The sequence below is a fragment of the Tenrec ecaudatus genome, chromosome 16 (genome assembly GCF_050624435.1).
Source record: "Tenrec ecaudatus isolate mTenEca1 chromosome 16, mTenEca1.hap1, whole genome shotgun sequence".
NCBI lineage: Eukaryota > Metazoa > Chordata > Mammalia > Afrosoricida > Tenrecidae > Tenrec > Tenrec ecaudatus.
The window spans coordinates 35,609,971-35,632,249 of record NC_134545.1 but is presented as its reverse complement, the minus strand read 5'-3'; positions in this window follow the sequence as shown (position 1 = coordinate 35,632,249).

Genomic DNA, 22,279 nt, shown 5'->3' with positions numbered 1-22,279 from the left:
TGGGCCTGGCCTTCCCGTCAGGGTTCTGGGAAATCTGGTATTTCCTCCTTGGAGGCAGCAGACTATCTTTCTGCTCATTCCCTGAGAGATGTCCTACTAACAAGACACATGGCACCACACTGATAGAACCCATGCCCTGGGAACTGGAGGAGCCACATGGAGACCCTGCCAAAGCTGAGATGCTTCTACCACCACTGGATGCAGAAGACTTTGCAACTACTGACCTGTGATCTTCCTGCATTTGGGGTCATTGAAGGTGTTTCATGAGTCTGAAGAGAACATTATAGATTGATATCAGACATGGGCTAATATTGGACTTATGGACTTGATCTTGGTTGGGCTGGAATGCTTTCTCAATATACAACTGTTCTTGTATATAAAGGTCTTTCCTATACACATATGAGTGTGGATTTGTTTCTCTAGTCTACCTGGACTAACACTCATGGATCCCTTTCAGGACTGTAAATTCTGTTCCCCTGACTGCTGCAAAGTATGTGACAGAGAAGAAAAGGGAGAAGAGTGAACTGTACCCATTTATTGAGGTAAGAAAAGTGATGAAGGAGCATGGCCGGTTCCCCAAACTTCATGAGTGGAAAAATGGGCTCTTGGCACAAAATGACATTTAATCTTCACCAAGAGATTCAGGGCTAAATTGCTGCCCTATCTCTGACCTCAGGTTTTGTTTTATTTTAATTCTCATATAATTCACATATATCATTCAATACTTCAGTCATATTAAGATTTGTGTAATCGTCACCACAATCAGGTTTACATCATTTCCTTCTTTTATATTCATTTTTGTTAGCCCCCCCCCCTCACTCCCCCAAATCTTCCCTGCCTGTCCCTAGGTGATTGTTAATTCTGTTAGTGTCTCTCTGGATTTACCTCTCCTGGATTTCATATGTATTAAAAAAAAATACAAAACAAAATCAAGAAACAAGTAGAAAAGAAAAACTAACAATGACAAAAGAGAGAAAAACCTCAATCGAACAGAAAGTGAAAAATACTAAAAACTGGAACCAAATTAAAATTAGTCTGAAGAGATCAAATGATGAGGTGTTACATTTGAACTTAACTGTATCTGTTCATGTCCATGGACTGTGGTCAGAGGGAATTCACCCCGCATGTGCATTTGAGTCCTTTTGCAAACTGGGTGTTCCGAACTTAAGCTCTGATTCTTGTTCATACCTGCAGATTGAGATTCTATTATTTATCACCCTGGCATCACACTGGCTGTGCTGCTTGTTCTGGGCGGACTTAGTTGACATCTCACTTAGATGGCTGCTTATTTTCAGAAAAAAGGTTTAAGTACAAGGCCCTGTTCTTTGTGATAGATGTGCACCATCTGATTTCAGGGTTTTTTTACACCCTATGCTTTCCAGTCAAATATTCACTTGAGGTAATTCAAAACACTCACTTGGCTCGATGACGCCAGAATAGCTCCCCTCCATGCAGTTCCATGGAGCTCAGCATAGTTAGGGCGCAGAGATGAAAAGACGATTGAACCATGTACTGAACGTTCAGGTTTTTCCCTGCTTTTGAAAATCTGTTTGCACTTGTAGAGTAAATGTTTTGTACTTTTTAAGAGTGTAAAAAAAATAGATGGAGGGATTCAGAGAAAATGGCGACCAGATAGGACCCATCTATCTGGAGCTCCTGCTGCCAGACCAGAAAAATAGGAAATTAGGTGAAGGAAACGGGAAGGTGGAGTTCTGAAATTAGAACTAGGGTAACAGGGTTTCTCCTGAACCCCTTCTTTTGTGGGATTTCCACTCACAAAGCAAACCAAGCATGCTTTAAAGCACTATAATTTTGACGAAGTGGCAGGCGCCAGATATGCCCTTGCCTGGAGCAGGGATCCCTGCAGGTGGACGCCCTGAGAGGGGGCAGAATCTCAGACACGAGGGGAACCCCACACTGAGCTCTCCATGCGGTTGGATGCCTTGAGCTCACGGTCAGGGGTTGGTGGTGGGTAGCTATAATTTAGAGTAGAAGAAAAAATATATTATTACCTTAAGAAGATCATGGTGTGGGAGAAAAAGGCAGAAAGTCGGGAGTCCAGGGAGCAAATTTAGTTCCAATTGGCCGACTAGTAAACAACCCCCCTGATAAGCTGGATCTCCCCCTCTGGGGGTCAGCTTGACAGCCACCAAATCTGAGCACATCACAAGTAGAATTTTTTTTAAGGGTGAAACATAAATGATTGGTTTAAAACTCAAACCCAAGTCTGGTTGCTCAGCTCCAAGCACCACATAGGGGAGTCCCTTAACATAAATCAGCATAAGAAGCAACCTAGCTAAGGAATGCCAGAACTCAGCCACAGGGCCTGGCAGCTTTTACCATAACAAAGACCCGCTGTAGCAGTGTCAGCCTTAAACAGCACTGAGCTGTAGCCCAGAGACTGTGGGAGACAATTTCATTCTAGCTGGCCAGAGGGATAAAAAAGAAAATCCTCTGATCTAGGAAGCATCAGCAGTCTAGATAGGACAACAAGCTTCCCTCTCAGTGATTCTACACATAGCTGGGGAGGCCCTGCCGGTCTTGGAGCCCTAGACGGGGCTGAGGGAGCCCCCCAGTGCCCCCTCCCAGCCCCTGCTGCAGTGCTACATGCAGCACAAGGCAGGTACTCCAGCACCCAAGTGACCCCTGGCCACGGGCGCGATCTTGCTTTTGAAGTAATCTCACACAGCATCTGTGGAACCCTACATCAGGGATGGGAAAGTCCATTAACGCATGCCCAGGAGAGCCAGCATAGGAAAGCTGGATTTTCCTGCCCGTGGGCTCCGATGGATGTTGCACCTGGAGCAGCCCACCTGGGCCAGATGATTGCAGTTCAGCCAATGGGATTGACCTGGGGTCCTTCACCAGCCTCCCCGGGAACCCTTGAAAAGGCAGGGACCAGAAGGGAGAGGGGTGGTCTGGTCGTCTTCCTGGGAGGAGAGAGATCCTTGCATGACCTGAGGCAGTCTCTGCCAGGCCCCATGGTCAAAGGAATCCTATGGGTGCCTTGTAAAACCTGAAGCTTCTTTTAACTCTCATTAAATTCACTTGGATCACGAACCCGGCTTCCGCATGAAATTTTTCTCGCGGGGAGCCAAGGACTGGGGTTGGAATTTAGGCCAGAGAGAGAGACCTTACAAGTCCATGACCCCGTGACCTTGAGGAAGAGTTGGAATTCCTCTGGCCTCAAGGACAGGTGATCAAGTATCATTACCTCCTTACCCACTGCTCTACTTATTCTCACTTTATTCACTAGCCCTTCTAACTTTTCCACCGCACTCAGTTTCAACGTGCTCAGGTTGGTGTTGGGCTTTTATTTACTCGCTTTCTTCTTTATCCCTCTTTTTTCCCCCTTTTCCCCTCTTTTTCCTCTTCTCTCCCACTCTCTCCTCTCATATGCCACTAAAGGCTTCCAGGTCACTTCCCTCCGCTTAGGGCAAATCAACCCAAATAGCAGGAGGCACTCCAGCCTGCCCTCTGTGGGAGTGCTGTACACCACACAAGGCACCTGGGACAAACACCTACAGTGCGCTGCACCGTTGAAGAAACCTCCGTCATGCCTCTAAGGTGATCTCGTCAACTAGGGCAATTCTGCCCAGCACCACTGGGTCCCGGCATTAAAAGGGCACACTGACCTGCCATGTTGGAGCAGTGTCTAAACCCCTCTGGCCCCTCATCCAAGCAATCAGGGATCAGCTACTACTTTATACTTTATTTCCTCCTTCTCTCTCTCCTTGCTCTTTACCATCACAGCCAACCTTAGTGAACTCAGTTGGATTTATTTCCTTCTTTCTCTTTATTCTCTTTTTCTTTCTTTCCTCTTTCTGTCTTTGCTTTCTTCACCTCTCTCTTAGCTTGTACGATTCTCTCTGCTCCCTCTCATTGCTTGCACATACCACTGCTGGTTTCCAGAGCCCTACACTCAGCCTAGGGCAACCCTGTCCTCCTAGTGGGCAGCCTGACCCCTAAGACAGTACTGCACACAGGACGAGTCAGAGCTACACACAGCATAACACAGGGTCAGTTATTTCTTTAACCATTTAAAAAATACTCTCTCCTCCTCCTTCCTTTTCTCTTCTCTCTTTTCCCTTTTATTGGGCTCTTCTTACAGGTTTTCTGCTTTTCTCCGCTCCATCAAGCTCTTCTCTACTTCCTACCACAGCCTCCACAGATTTGGTTCTCCTTTTTAGTTGTTTTCTTTTCTTTCTTTTTACTGTTGTCACCTTTATTTACTCTGTGCATTTTAGTTGTGTGTGGGTGAGTGGTTGTCAGTCTGGTTGGCATTATTGCCCCAGTCTGTGTCTTCCTCTTTCTCTCTTTTTCCTCTCCTTTCACTCTCTTTCCCATCACAAGACAATAGAGGTCTCCAGGCCACTCCCCTCTGCCTAGGGCAAACCTGAAGGCCCAACTGAGGGAGCTCCCACCCCCCACTTATTGGTGTGGCAAGCAGCTGGGGAATTCACGCTGGTCCTCTCCCACACACCAGGCCACAGGTTGTTCTCCCCTATAAAAAGTGGGGGCATCCCCAGCCTAAATCCTGAGGTCCTACAAGTGACTGGGGGAAACGCCTGACCAGCACTTGTGGGGCTCCACGCTACTGTGGGAACATCCACCCAATCTCCAAGGCGATCTCTCTGTACATCCCCTTGTCTAGCCAGATTTGTAAAGTAGAATTGGGTCATGATAGTGGGGGGAGGAAGCATTTAGGAACTAGAGGAAACATATGTTTCATTGTTGCTACCCTGCACCCTGACTGGCTTATCTCCTCCCCACATCCCTTCAGGAAGGGGGTGTCCAGTTACCTACCAATGGGCTTTGAGTCTCCACTCTGCACTCACCCTCATTTACAATGACATGATTTTTGTGTTCTTTGATGCTTGATATCTGATCCCTTCAACAGTTCATGGTCACACAGGCTGGTGTGCTTCCTCCATGTGGGCTTTGTTGCTTCTGAGCTAGATGGCCGCTTCTTTATTTTCAAGCCTGTAAGATCCCAGATGCTATAACTTTTAATAGCCAGGCACCATCAGCTTTCTTCACCACATTTGCTAGTGCACACATTTTTCTTCAACCATCATGTTGGAAAGGTGTTCATCATGGAATGCCAATTTAATATAACGTGTTCTTGCATTGAGTAAGTACTTGACAATGTCCATCTACTGCCTTAATACTAAGTCTATAAATATATGAACGTTGATCTATTTACGAACCCTCCTGTATAAATATATTTACATATGTACATGCCAGTATGTAGACCTCTAGAAATACCCTTTGTCACCTAGTTCTTTCCTCTATTTACTTTTACTTTCCTCTTGTCCGACTATCGTGCTCAGCTTTCACTTGGGTTTGAGTAATTTCTCTTGGTTACATTACCCTTGCTGAATACCTACCAGGCTTCTCACACCCTCCTTGCGACGGATTTTGGATTACTTGTTGCTCCCCTGTCGCTGGATTGGTCAGCATCACCTCCTTACCCCCTCCTCTCTCTCTCCCATGTCCCCGGGAACCATTGGTCCTGTTGTTTTCTCCTCCAGCCTATTTTTCCAGCCTATCTTATCTAGATAGATCTGTTGAGATAATAATATGCACCAAAAATCAAACCATAGCAAGATAGGCGATGGGTGAGAACACAGTGATGACAAAAAACAACAACAGAAAACCAATGATCAATAAAAGAGTAAATTAATTAAAAGCCAAAAAATTTTTTTTAAGAAAGAAAAACCTGTAAATAGATCAAGGTCTGATTTTTTTTTTTTCTATAGGTGTGTCCTTCAGTCAGGTCTGATGGCGTATCATGCTCTGGCCCCAGAGTCTGTCCTTTGTACTCCCTCAGGGGCTACCCGCTCTGCTCCCATGGTTGCTCTGCTGCATGCTTTTAGTGATTTGCCTCCGTGTTGGAGGGCCAGCCGGGTCAGTCCCAACACAGAGTCTCCGGTATTGTCCCCATAGGGCCCTGGGCCAGCAAGGGATGGCATGTCTCATAGTGGGATCAGCCATATGGTCCACTCTGTACATTGGCTGTTCAGAGTGCCAATATCATCCTCCAAGCCTGGTGGACCAGTGTGTGCTCCACTCTCTTCCTCCCCCTTCATTTGCCCCTGTGTGCTCTGATCAGACATGTGCATCTCCCCTAGCTACAGGTTCAGTGCCGTCTTCTAAGGTAAATTCTTCTGGGGGGAGGGGCAGTTGTCCACGTAGCTGGTATGGAGGCTGGACCATCCATTTTTCATTTAGGATCAAAAGCATCTAGCTTTTAGCATTAGGTGCTATTGAGTCAGTTCCAACTCAAGGCAGAATGAACCACTGCGCAGTCCTACACCATCTTCAAAACTGTTGTTATACTTGAACCTAACATTTCAGCCTTTTCCAGGGACTGGCATCTCCTGATAACATATCCAAAGCATGTGAAGTCTCCCCGTGCTTGCTTCTAAGGACCTTTCAGACTGTTCTTCTGACACATCTGTTCATTCTTCCAGCACTCAATGGTATTTTTAATATTCTTGGCTAGTGTCATCTTGATGGGTTGAAACACTATCTCGCTCTAGTGTTGATGTACATTTTTCTGATGCCTAATTATACTGAGTATCTTTTAAGGTAATCATTTAATTTTTATGGCATTTTGAAAAGATGTCAATGAGGTCTATTTAATTTGTGTTCAGATGGAAACACATAACTCAAACTAAATATGTGACAGTAGAAAAAGAATCCATTTTATCCTAAATACTTGAGATATTTATACAGCCTACTCAAGTTTTTATCAACATAGATAAGGTGCCTGTGGTGGTGGTGGTGGTGGTGGTGGTGGTGGTGGTGGTGGTGGTGGTGGTGGTGGTGGTGGTTTTTAAGAGTTAATCTCTAAATAGGGGGCTGCAGTACTGAGCACTGAATCTCCTTTGCTTGATTAATTTTTATGTTAGGGAAGTAATACAAGGATTCCATCAAATGACCCATCAGTTTGAGGAAAAAGCATATCAGAATTGATGGTCAAAGCCTATATGGCTTTATGGTTTAGTCTCTAGGGGTATGTAACGCTCTTGTGAAAATAGTATTCCTCATGATAATAACGAGGAACTGGTGGGCCTCCAGGGCTGGGAGCTGAACTGAGGGGCAGTTCTACCCTGTCTAATAGGGTCACTATGAGTTGGCAAAGACTCGATGGCTGTCAGTTTGGTTTGTTTGACTTGAGTACTGGCATTCAGTGTGTTTATCGAAATCAATAAATTACAAGCATTTAGATGTCTATTTTTTACATACAAAATTAAAATCCCCCAAGCCTCTGAAAACTGCGAAGATTTCACAGCACTAGGTTGGTACTCTCCCATCCAAGAATCAGTGAAACTGGCAGGGTGTGAGGCATTCAGGCTCCCTCAGTTCCTCCTACTGCCTTCCCTGACCCTGGTCACTTGCTTCTATTACCTCTCTTGGACCTTACATGCATTTGAATTAGAACACCATAGAGTACAGTGCTCTACATGTGCAGCAGCTCTAACCATGTCACTCTCGGTCTCTATGAAGCCTCTTCCAACAAAATTCAAATGCGATTGTATGTGCACACATAAACACACGCATGCACCAGAGCACCCTTCTTAACAGAGAGTCAGGAGGGTCTCTTATTTGCTGTCCTCACTTTGGACACAAGTCCCTTGATGATGAGTAGGAGAAAAGGAACATCAGGTAGTGGGGGAAACCCTAAGGAGGAACAGAGGAGAGCTTTAACTAGGAATAATGCTACTAGGGGAATGATGGCATGTGAGGAAAATTAGATACTTCCAGACTGTCAGATTTTTCCATACAGCAAAATTAACTTTTCTAGTTTTGTCTAAAACTGTCCCCAGGAAATTTCAAATAGCACATCTCAGATTATCTAACCTACAAAGGAGTAGCCGGCCTTCCCCCCACCCCCACCCCACCCCCGCCAAAAAACCAAGCGGTACAAAGCTCCACTGGGTACACATTTCAAAATATACATTCTCCTGTTTGGGCAGGCATCTGGCAACTTGCTCTGAGCTAGTGCACCCACACTTTTTTCCCAAGGTCATTGCTGGTGACAAGACCTTGTGCTCTTCTCACAAGCCAGAATGCAAACATAAATCAAGTCAGTGTAAGACGCCATCATCACCTCACTCAAATACACCTCGTCAAGTGAACTCAAACTTCAAGAAGATGCTCATTTGTTTGGTTTTGTTGATGTGAGGGTGATAGTGCATTTGGAGTTTAGTCATTGCACTAGGTCAGACTGTTAATCAAGCTTCCTATATAGAGGTTCTGAAGATATTGTGTAAGAAGGTCTGAGTTGTCTGGCTAGACCAGAGCTTGCACACTGCTATTGACTAGAAGTTCCGACACACAGAATCCAGGACAGATAAACCCCTCAGGACCAATACTGAGAGTAGCAACACCACGAGGGAAGGTAGGGGGGAGAAGCAGAAGAAAGGGGAAACCAATCTCAATGATGGACATACAGCCCCACTCCACCAACCAGGGGAACAAACAGCAGAAGTTTGGGTGAAGGGATACAGCAGAGGCGTAAAATATAAAAATAAAAAGTATGTATAAAGTATCAGTGGTTCACGTGGGTGGGAGGAGGGGAAAAAAGGAGCTCAAGGAGAAAGAACATGTTTGGAAATGATGATAGCAATGTATGTACAAATGTGCTTCATACAAATTGGTGTATGAATTGTTACAAGAGCTGTAAGATCCCCCAATAAAATGATTTATTTAAAATAAAAAGGACTGATTAGTGGTAGACAGGGGACTGGTTTTGCCACCATGACAGTGCACCTGCTCACACAAAAAAAACAGCATGCCTCTATCGCCCGATCTGATCCCAGCACACCGAGGCAAAATACTAAGGGTGTACAACAGAACAGGAAGGGGAACAGAGCAACGAAGTCCCCAGGGAATACCAAAAATAGACTTTGGGGCCAGGGCTAGCTGACCCATCATACTCTATGAGAAAACACTCCTAAAGGCCAACAAACAGTCCTTGAACTAACTAAAAGCTTTTCTTTCTTGTGTTTTGTTTTGCTTTTTGTCATTGGCTTGTTGGTGGTGGTGTTGTTCTTTTGTTTCATTTTGTTGCTTGGGTTTGCTCTGTCTCGTTTTTGTGCATGCTATGATTTCCACAGGTCTGTCTAAATGAGATAGGCTGGATGAACAATCTGGAGGAGAAAACAATGGGACTGACAGCTGGTGGGGGGGGGGAGATGGGAAAGGGGGATGTAGGGAAAAAGGAAGTGCTGTTAACAAACCCAGGGACAAGGGAACACCAAGTGATCCAAATAGATGGTGAGGAGGGTGTAGGAGGCTTGGTAGAGTGTAACCAAGAGTAATGTAACCGAGAGGAATTACTGAAACACAAATGAAGGCTGAACATGAGAGTGGGACAATCGGAAAGTAAAAGGAAATCAAGGAAAGAGGTAGGAAGCAAAGGGCATTTATAGAGGTCTAAATAAAGGCATGTGCATATGTAAATATATTTATGTATAACGATGGGGAAATAGATCTATATGCATATATTTATAGGTTTAGTATTAAGGTAACAGATGTACATTGGGCCTCCATTCAAGTACTCCCTCAATGCAAAAATACTTTGTTGTATTAAAGTGGCATTCCGTGATGCTCACCTCCCCAACACAATTGCTGGAGGCAAATGGGTGCATAAGCAATTGTGGTGACCGAAGTTGATGGTGGTCGGCTATCAAAAGTTATACATTCTGGGGTCTTAAAAGCTTGAAGTTAAACAAGTGGTCATGTAGCTGAGAAGCAACAAAGCCCACATGAAAGAAGCACACCAGCATGTGTGATCACGAGGTGTCGGAAGAATCAGGTATCAGACATCATCGGAACAAAAAAATCATATCTTTGTGAATACGGGGGAGTGTGGAGTGAAAACCCAAAGCTCATTTGTAGATTATTGGACATCCCCTTACAGAAGGGTAGCAGGGAGGAGAGGAGCCAGTCAGGGTGCACTGTAGCAACAATGAAACATACAACTTTCCTCTAGCTCCTAAATGCTTCTTCCCCCACAACTAAAATGATCCCCATTCTACCTTACAAATCTAGCTAGACCTGAGGATGTACACTGGTACAGATAGGAACTGGAAACACAGGGAATCCAGGGCGGATGATCCCTTCAGGACCAGTGGTGAGAGTGGCGATACGAGGAGGGTAGAGGGAGGGAGGAATGGAAAGGGGAAACCGATGACAAGGATCTACATATAACCATCTCCCTGGGGGACAGACAACAGAAAAGTGGCTGAAGGGAGATATTGTATAGTGTAAGATATGACAAAATAATTTAGAAATTATTCAGGGTTCATGAGGGATGGGGAATAATTATCAGCTGATGCCAGCGGATTAAGTGGAGAGCAAATGTTTTCAGAATGATGAGGGCAATGAATGTACAAATATGATGTATGTATCAATTGTGATAAGAGTTGTATGAGGCCCCAAAAAATGATTATAAAAAAAGAGAAAAGAAATAACAGTATGAAAACATCCCCCCAAAAAGCATGCCTCTCTTGTCCCTCATATCTTAATCACCTGAACTCACTCCATGTGACTTCTTTCTGTTTCCATGAATGAAGGACAGTGGTTTGACAACACAGAAGAGGGGGGGAAAAAAACAAGGGTGTCACCCAAACTGCTGAGTTTGAAAAATGTTTCCAAGAATGTAATCACAGATTAGACAAATGTGTGAAGTGTAATGGAGAGTACTATGAAGGGGATAAAAAATTTAAATGCATAGTTTTGAAAAAATTGTAGTTTTTGTCGGGTTCCCCCTAGTAGCTTCCAATTTCATAGCAACTCAAGCCATCACCATACATCAAACTGACAGAGAAGGGGTGGGTTTTGTGTGTAGGTGGTGTTGGTTATTGCACAGGGGCAAGGGACTTCTGGTGGCATAGTAGCTTATGCCTTGGGTGTCAACTGTAATGTCAGCAGTGGGGAGCCACCAGTCAGTCCTCAGAAGAAAAGGATGAGGCGTTCTACTCCCATAGAGTTAGCCTTTGGGAAACCCATAGAGATAGTTCTGCTCTGATCTCATAGAGTCGCTATGGCTCAGCATCGACTCCATCGAAGTGAGCTGACAAACTAAAGGCAGGAGATCTGAAAGAGGATGCGGAGACGTTGTCTCAGGTACTTTGGACATATTACTATGGTGGAACCAGTCCTGCAAGAAGGGCATCATTTTTGGCAGAGGGTTAGCAAACAAGAGGAAGACCCTTACTTAGGTGGATTGACACCGTGGCTGCGAGAATCGGCTCAAATACAGTAACAAGTGCGAGGATGGCGCAGGACTGGGCTTTGTTTCTCTCTCTAGTGCACAGGCCCCTATGAATCCGAACTGACTCCAGGGCTCTACAATATCAACTACTACAACCCTGAAGTTCAAACCTACCCAGTGGCTTCCCAAAAGGGAGGTGTGGCCATGTGCCTCTGTAAAGATGACAGCTAGGGAGCCCCTGCGGGGCAGTTCTACTCTGTGGCACAGGGGCAGCCAGGAGTCGGAATGTGCTTCACAGCAAAGGGTGTGCTTTGTCTCAGTTTGTGCCTGCTGCTGTTTATGCTATGCACTGAGTTTAACATGTGACACTCAGGAGCGAATGAATGGAAACACACCCATGATGCTTCCATGATGCCAGATGCAAGCTGACACTGTTTCTGAGTTCTGGGCATATTATTTTTTCAGAGATGATTTCCTGTAGCGGTGACACACCGAGTCCTATTTCATGTAAAAGCATCAGCAGCAGAGGAAAGCACTGCACAGAGAGAAGACTATGACACGTAACAGGCTTTCCATAGAGGAACAAAAGGGTGGATGTCTTGGGCTGCACTCTTTTCTTGTATACAGACAGTAAACAAGCTGAACACATCTCACCTAAGCATAACATTACAACTACTTGAAGCCCAGCTCAGGCATCTGGAGAAGAGGCAGCAAGGAAGGATGGGAGAGAGTTAATGGGCTGGGCGTCCCCAAAGGTGCAGAGTGGGAATCAAGGGAGGATCCAGGAGGAGCCAAGGCTTCTGGCAGAAGTCTGAGAGGAGAGCAGCAGAAAGGAGCTGCTCTCTGGGTCCTCACAGATGTAGCCAGTGAGAGAGCAGCAGTGCTGCCCCCTGGCGGCGCGCCGAAGGCAGGGCCACTTCCCCCAGGGCTGGAGAGCTCTGGGGAAAGACAAATCCTGTCACTTTGGATGCCAAGTAAGGGGGCACTGTGTGCCGGTGGTGTACCTATGTTGGCCAAAGCGCTGCCCACTGTGCATTTGCTTCCCACAAGCACAGTTATCCTTCCTCGTGCATCCAGGAAAGACAGTTCTAGAAAAACACAAGCAGTAAAATAAAACACTGCCAGGTCTCGAACCATCCTCACCATTGTTACTATGCCCACTGATGTAGCCGCTGGTTCGAGCTGTTTTATTGCCCGTCCTCCACTTTTTGCCAAGCATCATGTCCTTCATGGACTTGATGTCCCTTCAGGGACTGGTCTCTCCTGACAGCACGTCCAAAGATATCAAATGAAGTCCAGCCATCCTTTGTCCCCATGTTCTCTTGGCAGTCCTTGTACTTTTATTGCTCAGTGTCTGATTATTTGGGACCAGGCCTTATTGCTGCCCCTTCCTCACCTTGGCCCCCAATCCCGACCCCAAGCCCTGCACATCCACTGTGTGAAACCTCCTGTTCCTGTAACCATCCCTGTGCTTTTGTGTGGGGGGTCTAGCTGGGTTCCCCTGGCAATTCGCCAGCTGCCCTTGGGAAAGTTCATGGAGTCGGCTAAGTAGTAGAAAAGCCAAACGTCCAGCTGAGATTGGTTTACTCCCTAGCACCCTTGGGCAGGAGCACAGCCCCACTCCCGGTCCCAGGTAGCCAACGACCACACCTAGGTTCTCCGGACTTGGCAGCTGTAACATGTGGCCTGGGCTTCCCCTTCATTTCCTGCTCCTTTCTGGCTTGCTGTCTGACTTTTCTTTGTGGAATTAAAGCTGCAAATTGACAGGATCCCATAAACACTCTAAAGTCACAAAAAAACACCAAATGCCCACCCAAACATGTGAAACTTCAAAAAATCATCCTTAGAAGATTCCCAAACCCTAAACATTCCTAAACCCCATATATGCCCTGAAAACACCATGAAAGCCCTAAGAAAACCTAAAATGCTGGGGGAAAAAAACACATATAATATTAAAAATACCCTAAAATCCCTAAGGAACTCTGTAACATCACTAAAAACACCATACTGTGCTGAAAAATACCTATACACTCTTAAAAACCACCCCTAAATCCCTTAAACACTCCCTAAAATCTTATAAAACACCCTAAAAACCCCAAACCACCCGAATGCCCAAAACACACCTTGAACGTCCACAAACAACCTAAAAGCCCTAAAAAATCACATGCCACCAAAAAGCCCTAAATGACCGCAAAATTCCAACTCATAGCCAGCCTATAGTGGGCTTCTGGAGCTGTCAGTCTTTTATGGGAACAGCTTTATCGTTCTCCCAAGGAGAAGTTGGTAGGTTTGAAACCCTGACCTCATGTTTAGCAGTCTAATAATTGCTGGACAGTGCCACCAAGGCTCTACTGGTGTAGTGGGTTACACATTGGGCTGCTAACCTCAAGGGAAATGGTTCAAAACCACCACCCACTCCTTGGGAGAAAGAAGAAGCTTTCTTTCTATTCCCCTAGATTTCTCATTGAAGGTGTAAAGTAACCTGTTAAATGCTCGCAGTGGCAGCAGCAATGTCTCATAACCATGGGGAAATGTGGTTCAGAAACTTCAGAAGCAAGCATCCACCAGTAGGTGACTGACCAGCAGTATTGACTTGGGCAAAGAGAAGGTGACATGGAAGGGTAAGGAGAAGAATGCGTGCAGAGGGCAGGTTGGCAGCTGAGCCTAAGTCCAGTAGAAACAACAGAAGAATGGCCTGTTCCTGGAAGGGCCACGGGAGATGGTGCGACTTCATGTAGCCCCCACTTACATGTGTAACAGCAGCAATTGCCTGAACACGTGGTCTCCCCAGGGAGGAGCCTTTGTGTGGTGTTAAGATGCTGTTACTGTCTGTTGTACTGTGGTGGCCTGCATTTGGCTGTAATGGTGGAAATTTTGCAGCCAGTAGTTCAAATGCCTGCTGGGTCACTCACTGCAGGTAGACTTCAGCAGTTTCCAGACAGAGAGACGAGGGACGAGGACCTGGTCTTCCACTTCTGAAAGAACTGGCCAGTGTGAACCTTGTGAATGGCAGAACACTATACCTGAACATGAGTACCGCAGGCTATAAGGCATGATGGATTGACACAGTGGCTGCAGCAATGTGCTCAAACATAGGATAGTGCTGGCCTGGAAAATAGTTCATCGTCCATTAAAAAAATCATTATATAGGGGCTCATACAACTTTTGTTGTTGTTTTTCCCTAAGGGAGAGCAGTGTATTGGTACACTGAGAGGTATATAGATCAATGGATTCGAACAGAAAAGCTACACATATATTCACCAGTCAACAGGAAACTAGCCTTCGAAAAAGGACACAGAAATATCCAAAGGGACAAATTCTGCTTGCTCAACAAATGGTGTTGGACAAACTGAGATACCGTATGTAGGAAAATGAAGCAAGCCCCAAACCTTCCCCCATGCACAGAAATTAACTGAAGAGGGGTTAAAACCTGAAAGTAAACCTCCGGGCTATCATAATCAATTTTTCGATGACCTCATCGGTCAGAAATCATTGTAGGAACGCCAAAGCGTTCTTGTGTTCAACGTCTACATACATAGCAGGTGCTCCAGTAAAGGGGAATCTTGGTGGAGCTGGCTCATCCATTCCTGAAGAGAGTAGAGCACCACGTTGGCCCATCACAGAGCTCAGGTGTAGAATCTTCCTCACTGTCATCCTTTATCTCAGCAGTGTCAGTGTTGGATTATGAATTTCCCAAAGAACCAGTATCGCTCAATTCTGTGCACAATGCTGACTCACTCTCGCTGTTATTTCACTGGTCTAAAAACCCATTTAGGTTAAAATGACACTTTTTTGATGCCATGACCTAAAATTTTTAGTGAGAAAATGTTCCTAATGACATTACTTGGGTCTTCCTCTAATCCTGATGCCATGTTCTTTTTCACATAGACCAGCTTCTTGTATAAATTGCTCAGCATACAGATGGAATAAGAACAGTGAAAGGATACAACCCTGATGCACACCTTTTCTGATTTTAAACCATGCAGTATCACCTTGTCCTGTTCACAGTCTCACCTGGTTCTATCTCTTGGCCTTTGTATAAGCTCCATATGAGTACAATGAAGTGTTGTGCAATGCCCATTCTTTTCCATGGTATCCCCAAGATCCACCTCCTTCCACTCGTGCTTTCCAGAATGTGGGGTTGGGACAAAGCCTGGATAGTCTCATGTCAAGACCAGATCAGGAATGGAGCTGAGCCGGGAGCAGCTTTATTTGCTTGCTCCAGGGAAAGTCTGCCAATGTGACTAAGCCTCAGGGGCTTTCTACAAATGATAAAGGTGAATCCCTCTCTCGTTACCCACTGATCATCTCTGAGCCTCTTGCTCTCATATCCCTTGCACAGACCTCTACCATTAGATGGACAATTCGGTAACGTTTGAACACTTTTCTGATGCTGAGCCTGGGGAGCAACTAATAGCTGAGTAAATATTGATTGAAAGATGGTGAGTGGAAGAAAATAGCTTTGCCAGGTCCAGGTTGTGATGGAGATGAGAGTGTTACCAAATCCTGCTGTCCCCATGGTGGGTTAGCTGTATTGTGCCCAGTCCTGAAAGTCTGAGCCAGGGGTTTTAACGTGGCCCCTTTCAAAACATATAGGTGGAATTCTTGGACCATGAGCTGTCCATAAAGTGTGGCTTTACCAAGGTGATGTCCGCCCTGGAACGAAACAACCCAAGAACCTAGATCTTTGTGAAGGTGTTGGTAAGGGATGCCGCGGAAATCATAAACTTGACTGAAAGCAAAGGAAACTTTGCCTTCATGTGTCTGCAGCTGGACGAAGTGGTGCTGGAGCACACCCTCCTTTGCGATTCTTCTTGTTCTTTTTATGAGCTGCTCCCTGGCCTGTGCAGTCCCGTAAATCTGGAAACTCTTTGCTGGTGGGGGCAATTGTTTTATCCTCCCCCCAGATCCAGATGTCTTGTCCATGGTCAGTGCGCAGTCCTTGTTAGCCAGAGGAGTGGGGCATCTAAAGGCAGGCAGGGGTCACATGCTTTTTTTCTACACTTTCTAGAAAGACCAGAGCTAAACATCTTGCAGCCCTTTTCATGGCCTCTTTCTTTTCTATATTTATTTTCCAGGAAAGAGGAGAAGAAACGCGACAGCATCTACTGACAGCAAGTCAAATGCCATCGTGTGTGTTCAGAGGGCAGGCTGGTACTCATTTGCCTAACTCCTCAGTCCCATCGTGCCATGTCCATGTTAGATTGTTTAGGGAAACAGATGACATATGTTATGATGCTAAATAAGCTGAAACAGTGCCAGGATGGAGGCAGAAGGGGTTTATTTGTTTGTTTTTAAATGAAGCATGGCTTTCTAGTGACTTATTGTGGTGGGGAAGGGGGGCACCGAGGGCAACAAGACATGGTTGTGACAGTGGTCTGGGAATTGAGACAAATCATTGCTTCTGCAGCAGAGATGAGCTGCCTCTGACCTGTCAGTTACTTGAAGGGAGACTCTGCATTTGGTCAGACAAGTCTTAGTTGGAGATGGTACCAGCTTTCCTCCTGAGCCTCTGTGGTTCCCTTTGGACTACACAGGCCCGAATCGCTTTTAGCTGAGCAACAGCAAATGGCAACACAGACTTGCCATATTGCTCTTTTGCGTACACTCTTTAAAAATCGTACTAAATATACATGCATCAAAACATTCGTCACTTCCACGCTCTACAAGATTATAACTAAGTGGCATTCTGCATGTTGTTCATATTATCATCCTTACCCATTCCAAAATTATGTCATCACCCTATGGAAGCTCAGTATCGTCTCAGGGATGGCACTTCCCCTCCAGGCCCTACTGGGTTAGGCTGGGTTGACTAGAGAAATAAATCCAAGGACACTCATATAGGTATAAGAAAGACTCCACCTCACTTATTTGTCCAATTGACATGGCATTATGTAACAACCATACTTACCTTCCTACCTATCCCTGGAAACAATTGGGAGATGTTTGTCTCTATTCATTTTCCTAGCCTAGATATTTCTTGTAAGTGGAATTAAGCAAAATGTGTCCTTTTTGAAGCTGATTTATTTCACTCAGCATAATGCTTATGAGGTTCATTCCTCTTGTAGCCTGTGTCAAGAGTTCATTTCTCTTTATGGCTGAGTAGTAGTCCATTGTATATACCGTAGGCAACATGTTTGACTTATCCATTCACCTATTGATGGGTATTTAGACCGTTGACACGTTTGCGAGATTGGGAATAATGTTGCAAGGGCCATCTGTGTATTTGTATCTATTTATGCGCTTGCTTTTAATTGCTTATATCCTTCATTTCCTTTTCTTTCCTTGTTAGACTCAGTATGATCCCCTTCTGCCCATCCTCTAGCCTCACAACCTCTGTGTCTGATGTGCCAGGATCTCACCAGGAGCCTTAACACCAAGATTCTGAGCCCTGACTGAGCATTCTGATCATCCAGGGAATTGAATATTCCGGAGCACACAGAAGATGAAGTTATCAAAACTCCTTAGGCATAACCGAACAACTGGAGGGAGTGCTTTATTGGGCTTGGGGGCTGGGGATTATAGTTGTGAAGGACACCAAGAACAATTGTCATTACCTAGACTGTAAAGACTATGGTCGACATCCACGCTGGTGAGTAGCAGCTGGATCTCAGAAGCTCACAAGTGGCCATCTAGGTGGCAAGTATTGTCACCCTCACTCTGGAGGAAAGAGTGGTGAGTGGACCACATGAACATTAGACTTCATGACTCTGAGCACAGAATAACTAGATGATCTCCAACTATCAATTCCAACTTCTTTGAAAGGGATCACATCAAAAGGTCCTAGATAGTGAAGCAAAATTCACAGTCATAAAAGAGACCAGGCTTATTGGCTGGATAGGGACTAACAGAACCTCTGAAATGATGGTCCTTATTCACTAAGTTTGAAAATGAACTCCTACCTGTGGTTCAATATTCAGCCAAATAATAGATTGGTCTACAATGGGAGCAATTACACAAGTGAGGCACACAAACCTGAAAACAGCAAACCATTTGATCTCAAAAGGGCAGTATTAATCCAAGGCCCAAGTTCAGAAGGGTAGGAAGAGAGGAGGAAGGGAAACAGAAGACATAAGTAGGGAGTGGAATAAGTCACATTATATTGTGGAGATTGCAATAAGTGGCATAAAACACAATGTGTATGAATTGTTGAATAAAAAACTGATGATCTTGGTAAACCTTCACCCAATTCACAATAAAAACTTAATGAGAGAGAAAAATATCCAAGCACCTAGGCTGCATTCCAGGCCAATAAAATCGGACTCAGTGGAGATGGGACAAAGATGTCTTTTGGACAGCTCTCTGGCGATCCCAATGAGCACACAGGCTGATACCCACCATCTGGAAACTATGGGGTAGCTGCTTCTCCGGTAATGCCTCAGGGGAGCGCTTGGGTCCGTCAAAGAATGCGGGATGATGAAGGGGCAAAGGTCATCAAACCTCACCCACAGCTTTACACTGGGGGGCTGCTCTCTGAGGAATGTGGGAAGGGTCCACTTGCATGCTGTCTCTGTGCAGCAGATCCAACAGACTCAACACCTTTCCAAAGCTGGCATGAAAGTCCGAGAGACTAGATGTGGGCACCACGCTGTGAGTTTCCCAGAAGGCACGACACAGATTGAGAGCAGTCACGGGAACACAGACTCCTCCGGAAATGCTGCCATGCGCAGAACATGCATCTCTAATTTCATTTCACACTGACTCAAGCATTCAGTCCTTTTTACGAAAACCCAGCTTCTCATTACAGTAACCGGTTTAAAATGACAATCTTCTGTTGAGCAAGTCTAAGAAATGACCTTCCTTTATTTTACATGGCATAAAAATTCAGTTTCCTAGGCCGATGGGCTCTAGGGACAGGTGTTTTTATGTACTAGACATGGCTTTCAAAGTTCTTCAATTGCCTAAATTAATAACCACCTTTTTCCTTTGGCTTTTCTAAGGGACACATTAATTTCAATCTTTTTCTAAGGAAGTGAATCTCTAGCTATCTCATTGGGATAACTTTCTGCCTTCAGAGTAGAATTTGAAATAATCTGCAAGGTTACCCCTTCCCCACCCTGCCCCAGCAGCCCAGCCTCTTTCTTCCTTCCAGCCTCCAGCCACCGGGGTTTGGTTGGGAAAGGAGATGCAGAAGGGAGTCTCTGGATTTTTCTATCTAAAGGTTGGCCACAACCCCCAGTAGACCAAATGTAATTCATTATGGCGGGTTTTGGTTTTACTACTTTAAGAGTTATCCTTAGGGAAATTACAAACAAACAGAAATAGGAAGACTTTATATTTTATTAAGGGATGTACGGCTCAGCCTCATTATATTTTAAAAGACAAAGTATAAAAAAAAATCTGGCTCCATTTAAAATGTCCTGACTAGCAGAACTTAAAATACACAAATCTTAAAATGAAAGTCTAGATGAATAAATAAAATAAACAACGAAACAGCTTTCTCAGGAAAAGCCATAATAAAGAGCTCGACTACTATTTGAGCTGTTTAAGATGCTCGTGTTAAAGGGAAAAGAGTATCATTGTTGACTTTGAAATGTAGAACCATTTGCTTAATTCAGTGATGCTAAAATGGGCAGTTTGGCTGAAGAAAGAAATTGGCTTGTAGCATTTGATGAGCAATTTCTTCTTTTGAATATAGAAATGACCAGGGATGCGGACACGCTTTTTATTCTTTTGAGGACCCTCTAACCAAGAAATCTTTTAAATGATCATTACACAGTGAATGCCTGGAGGCTCTGGAAACTATTTATTTTGACATTATTATAAGCTCAAAATGATTCACCAATGCAAAAGAAGAAGAGAAAAAGCAATTAAATACTAAGCTGTAAACACTGGAAGCTTTTCTGTGCTGAAAATAATTGGACAGAGTTTTTTCTTTTTTTAAGTAATAGTGTCCAAAGAGATTCAATGATCTTATTGCTTATGGATTTGGAGCTTAACTATATTCCTTATTTTAAATTTGATATTAGAATAGCAAGATTATAGACCATGATACAGTGTGACTTGGAGAAGTATCATTTCATTAAATTATCAAGTTAAGGCTCAAGGAGCCTGGTGGAATGTGTGTGACCATGAGGCCGGCCAGTTGGAATCCGCTAGTGGCTCACAGAGAAAGATGCGGTTCTCAGCTCCTGTAAAGATTTAGAACTTCGGGAACCCACAGGCATAGTTCTACGTTGTCCTTTCAGGGGTCCTCAAACTTTTTAAACAGGAGGCCAGTTCATTGTCCCTCAAACCCGCTGGAGGGCCGGACGATAGTTTAAAAATAAAACTATGCACAAATGCCTATGCGCACTGCACATACCTAATTTGAAGTTAAAAAAAAAAAAACGGGGCAAAAACACCCGGCGCGCTGAATAAATGTCCTCTGAGGGCCATGCGGCCCGCAGGCCATAGTTTGAGGACCCCCTAGATTGATATAAGTCAGAATTGACTTGATAGTGTTAGGTTTCTGGGGTGGTTGACCTCAGTTCTTGCTTAGCAACGCTGAAAGAATTCATATGGCAGAAGCAGTTTTGTAAATCCAAGTGAATGTTATGGAAGAAAGTTTCCGGTATCGCAGTCCCCAAAAGTCCCCAGTATCTCCGGAAAGCACGCCGGGCTGCATGGCAGGGGTGGGGAAAGTTTGCAGCTGAATATGGCGGTTTCATGGGAGGAATACCTGAGCAGGAGTGCAGAACCAGCTGAGGAGCCACGGCAGGAACCCCCAAGGGCCTCACCCTCCACTTGCAGAGCACGTGAACAAGGGAGGGCGACAAGGAGCCCAGGCCTACTTCTATCACCTCCCAACACCACTGGAGGACATTGGTCGATCGTATTGGTTGATTTCGGTGCACTTTTGTGAAGTCCTATTCTGTATGACCAGGTGGACCTTCCACCTGGGTCTACATGACTTGGGTCAGAGCATGCTCAGTTCTGAATTTTGCCATAGGTGTCTAATGAGTGTGCCTGATGTATTTCCAACCCCTTTATTGTGGCCCGGACAGCTCATTTTCGTTTAGTGCTGGCATTTGGGAAGACAAGCCCTAATCTAGCAACCTGTCAAGAGCAGTAAGTGAATGGAATTACAACTCAACTCATAGCCATAAATTCAATTCGGACTCATAGCGACCCGAGAGGACAGGGCAGAATTTCCCCCTCAGGATTTCTGGGGCTGGAATTCTTTACAGGAATAAAAGTCTCTTTTTTCTCCCTCCCAATGGCTCCAAAGGACTGACCTTGCAAGGAGATGTCCAGCGGGTGCCAGCAGGCTCCTTCATTGAAAATCTCTGCTAGTTTCTGAAGCGGGAGGGAAATTTTGAGGAGGCCGTCTGCGGCAGAGTTAACTCCCCATTAAAGCCAATGAGCTTTTCCACATCTCTCAAAAAACAAACAAAAAAACCTAAAGTGACTACTTCAGATTAATATGCTGTAGGTAGAACCAGCTCCCACTCACCAAACCAAACCAATCAACCAACCAACCAACCAAACAAACAAACAAACAAAAAAAACCCCAAATCCTGTTGCCTTCAAGTCAGTTCTGACTCATGCTCACCCCTTGTGGTACAGAGTACAATTGTTGCATGAGGTTGGCTAGGCTGTACCCTTTATGAAAGCAGATGACTCCTTCCTTTTGTGGTACAGCTAGGTGGTTTGAACTGATAACCTTTATATAAGCAGCCCTATCCAGCGATCTATGTCAACTAAAGTGTCAAAGCATGTAAAGACTGATCCACAACCCCCACTTCTCTCTTCCTCTTCTGTGATGACCTGGAATCCACCTTTTGATCTGGTGGCACCATATTTGTGAAGCAGCCCGAATCACTGACGGACGGTGTGCAGGACAAACACCCTGTAGAATTGCCCTTCCAGTGTCAGAATTTGCATGAACAAGAATAAACTTCTAGATTTTAAGCCACTGAGGTTCCAGGGGTAGCTTCTTTCTGCAGAACAGACTAGGCTACCCTGCCTGATCATCTCTTCACAGGGTTTTTGTGGAGAGCTACTGGAGCAGCTCGATCCAGGGGAGCTGCCAAAGCAGATACCTACACTTTATCTGGGATTGTAGGT